The sequence below is a fragment of the Chlorocebus sabaeus genome, chromosome 25, assembly GCF_047675955.1.
Source record: "Chlorocebus sabaeus isolate Y175 chromosome 25, mChlSab1.0.hap1, whole genome shotgun sequence".
Classification (NCBI taxonomy): Eukaryota; Metazoa; Chordata; class Mammalia; order Primates; family Cercopithecidae; genus Chlorocebus; species Chlorocebus sabaeus.
This window is the reverse complement of record NC_132928.1, coordinates 67055600-67061909: the sequence shown is the minus strand read 5'-3', so window position 1 is coordinate 67061909 and position 6310 is coordinate 67055600. Positions and strand designations below refer to the sequence as shown.

Here is a 6310-nt window from a genome sequence, read left to right as displayed (position 1 = left end):
TTTCCTTATAAGGCAGCCACACATTAAGCACATGACAGTCACCTGATTTCTTCAGTGAGTCCCCTGGCTTCCACGAGCTTTCCTGGAGCCCATGGCTAGAAGAGTCCTGAGATTTCAAATATTAAAACTTTCTCCACAGCCACAAGTTCCTTTGATGTTTGGGTGATTGAACACAAACTCACTGGATCATTTGTCTTCAACATAGTCCATTTCTGTTCCTAGAAGTATTAGCTGTGCTTTCTTTTCAATGAATACTCTGACTCCATCTTGAATAACTTTTTCATCAGAATCTCCTTTTGTCTTTGTATATTCTAGAGTATAAAAAAGACCATTACAGACCCTGGTTTGGACACCAACATTTACACCTACATGCTCAGGCTTATCTTTAAAGTTGTTTTATCTTGTTTACTGCTGAAGGCGTCAGGGTGAAGGCAGCCCTAGTGGGCTGCAGTTTGCTCTTTCTAGTTTTTTTAGTTTTCCTAGTTTTTCTAGTTTTTTAGTTTTGTAGTTACGCAGACTAAGGAAGCCGACATCTTTGCTGTCCTGGAGCCCTGGTGCCTGGGAGCCCGGCTGCCTCAGCCTGTCTCCATGCACAGAGCGGGCGCACTCCTGGGCTTTTCTTTCTTGGAGGTTTTTGATAAGTGATTCAATATCCTTCCTAGTTATAGATCTAATCAGATTTTCTGTGTCTCTGTGAGTCAATTGTGATAGATTTTATGTTTTATAGGAATTTTAAAATTTCACTACTTTATCCAGTCTGTTGGTGTATAATTGTCCATCGTATTCTCTTTTATTCCTTTTTATTTCTGCAAAATTGATGGCAATGTCCCCACTTTTACTTCTGACTTTAGTTATTCGAATCTTCTCTCTTTTTTCCTTAGACAATGTAGCTAGTTTCTCAATGTTGTTGTTTTTTTGAATAATCAACAATTAATTTTGTCTATTTTTCTGCTCTGTTTTTTAAATTTCTGCTCTAATCTTTATTATTTATTAATTATGCTCCTTTTGACAGCTTTGGTTTTAGTTTATTCTTCTTTTTATAGTTTCTTAAGGCATAAAGTTAGTGAATTTGAGATTTTTCTTCTTTTTTAATGTAAGCATTTAAATCTATGCGTTTTTTCCTAACATCACTTTTACTGAATCCCATAAGGGATTTTTAATTAAAATGTTTAAATTTTAGATTCAGGGGATACGTGTGCAGGTTTGTTACAAGGGTATTTGTGTGATGCTGAGGTTTGGGCTTCTACTGACCTAGTTATCCAGATAATAAACACAGCACCCAATAGGAAGCATTTCAGCCCTTGCCCCCTCTCTCCTTCTCTTCTTTTGGAGTCCCTACTGTCTGCTTTTTCCATCTTTATGTCCATGTGTACTCAAGGTTTATTTTCCATGTGTAAGTGAGAACATGAGACATTTGGTTTTCTGTTTCTGCATTAATTCACTTAGGATAATGGCCTCCAGCTGCATCCATGTTGCTGCAAAGGATATGATTTTATTCTTTTTAATGGCTGCATAATATTCCATAGTGTATATATGCTGCATTTTCTTTATCAAATCCACGATTGATAGGTTGATTCTGTCTTTGCTATTGTGAATAGTGCTGTGATGAATGTATGAGTGCAGGTGTCTTTTTGGTAGAATGATTTATTTTCCTTTGGGTATATACCCAGTCATAGGATTGTTGTGTCAAATGGTAGTTATATTTTTAGTTATCTGAGAAATCTCCAAACTGCTTCCCACAGTGGCTGAACTAATTTGCATTCCTACCAACAGTGTATTTGCAGTCCCTTTTCTCTGCAGCTTCACCAACATCTGTCATTTTTTGAAGTTTTAGTGATAGTCATTCTGACTGATGTGAGATGGTGTCTCATTGTGGTTTTGATTTGTATTTCTCTGATGACCAGTAATATTGAGCATTTTTTAATATGTTTGTTGGTCACTCATATGTCCTCTTTTGAGAAGTGTCTGTTCATGTCATTTGCCTACTTTTTAATAGGGTTATTTGTATTTTGCTTGTTGATATGTTTAAGTTCCTTATAGATTCTGGATATGAGTCCATTGCCAGATGCATAGTTTGCAAATATTTTCTTACATTCTATAGGTTGTCTGTTTACTTTGTTGATGGTTTCTTTTGCTGTTCAGACTCTTTAGTTTAATGAGTTCTCACTTGTCAATTTTTGTTTTTGTTGCAATTGCTTTTGAAGACTTAGTCATACACTCTTTGCTAGGACGATGTCAAGAAGGGTATTTCCTAGGTTTTCTTCTAGGATTCTTATGGTTCAAGGTCTTACGATTAAGTCTTTAATCCATATTGAGTTATTTTTTGTATATGGTGATAAATAGGTGTTCAGTTTAATTCTTCTGCATACAGTTAGCCAGTTCTCCCAACATCATTTATTTAATAGCAACTTTTCCCCATTGCTTACTTAGGTTGATTTTATTTAAGATCAGTTGTTTGTAGTTGTGTAGCTTTATTTCTGTGTTCTCTATTCTGTTTGTTGGTCTATGTGACTATTTTTGTGCCAGTACCATGCTGCTTTGGTTACTGTAACCATATATAGTTTGAAGTTATGCATCCAATAGGTTTTGATATGTTATGTTTCATTATCATTTATCTCATTTCTTTCATTACTACCTTCTTTTGTATTTAGTTGATTTTTTGTAGTGATACATTTTGTTTCCCTTCCCATTTACTTTTGTGTATATTCTATAGATATTTTCTTTGTGGTTACCATATGTGGTTACCATATATAACCTCCTAAAGTTATAACAATCCAATTTAATTACCACCAACTTAACTTCAATCACATGCAAAAACTACTCCTACATAGCTCTATCCTGCCCTTCATGTCATTAAGGTCACAAATCATAAATGACATCTTTAAACATTGTGGGCCCAATGACATGGATTTATAATTATTTTATCCCTTCTTTTTTTAATCCCAGTAGAAAATAAGTTCAAAATTATAGAAATACTGGCTTTATACTTGCCCATGTATTTACATTTACAGAGATCTGTAGTTCTTCATATGGCTTTGAGTTACTGTATAGTTTTCTTTAATTACAACCTCAAGGGCTCCCTTTAGCATTTCTCATAAGGTAGGTAATGAACTCCCTCAGTTTTTGTTTATCTGGGAATGTCTTAATTCCTCATTTTTGAAAGACAATTTCTATGCATATAAAATTCTCAGTTGACAGGTCACTTTTCTTTCAGCACTTTAAGCTATCTGCCCATTGCTTCCTGAGATCCAAAATTTCTAATGATAATTCTGCTGATAATCTTAGGGAGCATTCTTTGTATGTTATGAGTTGCTTCTCTCTTGCTACTTTCAATATTCTTTCTTTGTCTTTTGGCAGTTGACTATAATGTGTCTTGGTACGGTTCTCTTTGAGTTTATCCTACTTAGAGTTCGTTGTTCATCAGATTTCGTGAATTTGTGCATTCAGGTCTGGCATCAAATGTGGGGAGTTTTATCCATTATTTTTTTTTCAGTTTTCTTTCTTTCCCTTCCTTTCTGTCTTCTCCTTATGGGACTTCCATAATGTGTGCTTGTCTGCTTAATGGTGTCCCACAAGTCTCTTAGGCTCTGTTCACTTTTCTTCATTCTTTTTTCTTTCCATTCCTCAGACAAGATAATTTCAATTGTCTTGTCTTCAAGTTCATATATTTTTCTTGTGCCTGTTAAAATTGAATCTGCTGTTAAATACGTCTAGTGAAGTTTTCATTTCAGTTATTGTGCTTACAGGTCCAGAATTTGTGTTTGGTATTTTTTAAAATTTTGATCTCTGGTTATATTGTCATTTTGCTCATCTATCATTTTTGTGATTTCCTTTAGTGGTTTGCCCATGTTTTCCTTTAGTTATTTGAACATCTTTAAAACAGTTGTTTTAAGATTTCTGTGTAGTAAGTCTGATGTCTGGGTTTCCACAGGGATGGTTTCTGTCAATATATTTTTTTTTCATTTTTTACTTGAGTGAACCATGTTTTCCTGTTTCTTTGTATACCTTGTGTTTTGTGTAAACATTGAGCATCTCTCTGTTACAATGTAGTAAGTCTGAAAATCAGAATCTTTTCCTTCCCCAGAGGTTACTGTATTTTTTGTAAAAATTATTGAAGCCTGTGGCATCCATTTCTGAGAGTTTTTCAGACTGTTTTCTCAAGACTATTCGTTGTCATATGTAATCACTGAAGTCTCTATTCCTTTAGTTTCTGTTCAGCTAATGCTTTGACAGAGATTTCCTTGAATGCTAAGGGCTCTTGCAGTCTTTTCAGATTGTCTCTGTGCTAGAGCACTCTTTCAAGACTAGCGAGGCTAATTCAGAGCCTAAGGATCAGCTTCAGGTGAAAGCCTAAGGCTTTCTTCGGACTTTTTGAGCCTGTGTCTTGCCTGGGCATGCACATGGCTTTCTAAATTCTCTCATAACGGCTGCTTTTGACTGTCCTAATTTCCCAGAGTCTTACTCCAGCTTCTCATCTGGGCCTTAGATGGTCTACTCTATGGCTCCACTCAAAATCTCTTGCCCAGACCATGAACCTGTAGTGATCTTGCAGCTTTTATTAACAGTGTCTACTTATTTTTCCAGCTGTGTTCTGAGTAATGTAACAGAGACTAGTGAGTCAGTCCTTCACTTATCTCCCAGGCAGTTTAAAAGAGATGTGTATAATAATTTGCAAGTAGTATCTGCTCTGATTCTTCCAGTTTGCAGGGAGGAAATTGGAACAAGGCTGGCTGCTGTGTTTCAAGACAAAGACTGCTGCCACACTGGGGAGAGGATAGGGCCAGGGTGAGTTAAAACACAAAACTTCCCTGCCATTTTGAAGATGACTTTTTCTTGAATGGGCCTTCACTTGATTGTTGTAAACATTCGACCGTTTTCCAGTGCTGTGACAAAATCGGTTCAGAAAGTTTCTAGGTTTTAAAAAATGTTTCTGTGGGGAAATGCAAATTAGGAGCTTCCTAGTCTCTCATTTTGCTGAATTCTAGTGTCAACAAAATCTTTAATCGTGTATTAACACATAGATATTGTCATATCTATTTTGCCTGAACGCCCCCTCAGATATTTGTGGAATGAAGTAGAGAATAAACACGTAAGCCCTTGGACAGGCTGCTATGTATCCTGGGACCATCTGCAAGGACACTCCACTGCAGGTGCCTGATCAGACTTCAAACTGATATTTTTGCTGAGAAGTTGAAAGAGGGAGATTGGAAAGGGGCCCAAAGTCCTTCTGGAGAAAAACTATTGTGAGGGCATGTCTCTCCTCTCCTTAGAAACTTTACTCAAAACCATTTTAAATTCTCCACAGCTAGTTTACCAATCTGGTGGAAATTTCAATTTTAATGTTATTATTTTTTACCCATTTGTGGTGTAACACACATATATGTTATGAAGTGGGCAGAGGGAGGATGACTAATTATTTTTCCTTGTCCGAAAGGGCAGAGAAATTCCTCCCTCACTCTGTCACTCCCCAACATTGATCAATCCCCTCTTTACCTCCCACTCTAAGAAACTCAGTACCTGGCCTCATTATTCCCTCTAAGGAGCTCACAGTTTGGTGAACTCCTTCCAACGCCCTCACAGTCTCTTGTGAGGCAGGTCTTTCCACCCACCCTTCCTCACCTGCTGGTTTTAGATCTCAAGGGCTTTACATTTAAGATCAGCCTTCTAGTTAGTTGCTGAGCTGGAGAGAGAACAGAGCTTGGTGGCTTCCAGTTGGCTCTAGTGCCACCAGAGTCTAAGTCAATTAAACTCCCACCATGACCAAGGATGGTGCCCAGCACTTTCCTTTTGAAACGTGTAATGCAGAGAACTCTGAGAAAGTTGCACTGAAGGAGGAAAAGTCAATCAGCTGGGCTCCACCTTTCCTGTCATTCCTCTTTTCAGTGCCCCATCTGCTGCCAAGTAGCAATGTGGGAGCTTTTGAAAATGAGTTTTAAATGGAAGAACTAATGGAAGAAAAAGTAGACAAGGAGAAAGGGTAAAGGAAGGAGGGTACCCTTTCTAACAGGTAGCTCCTCTTTCCTCTTGACCTGACCTTGTGAGACAGTGAGCCCAAGGAATTTCTGGGGTCACACTTGGGCATTGTGGCCTGAAAATTAGACAGACATGGAGTGGGTGTGTGAACCATTAAAACAAGTGAGAAAAAAACCTAAGCTTGTAGAGGACAGCTCCCAGTGCTGCGGGGACACACTTCCCAGATGAGGACTGGTCGCAGTGACTACTCGCAGGACCTCAGTTTGCATCTCTCAGTCCCAGCCCTCCCGGAGAATCAGAGGAGGGAAGGAGACCTCCCTAAGATGTTTGTCTGGTC

The 6310-nt window shown here is 37.9% G+C and overlaps 1 pseudogene; it reads right to left on the bottom strand.

Annotated features, from left to right (window-relative positions):
* On the bottom strand, positions 1-1367 carry LOC119619746 (iron-sulfur cluster assembly 1 homolog, mitochondrial pseudogene; annotated as a pseudogene).
* Positions 1368-6310: the final 4943 nt, after the last annotated feature.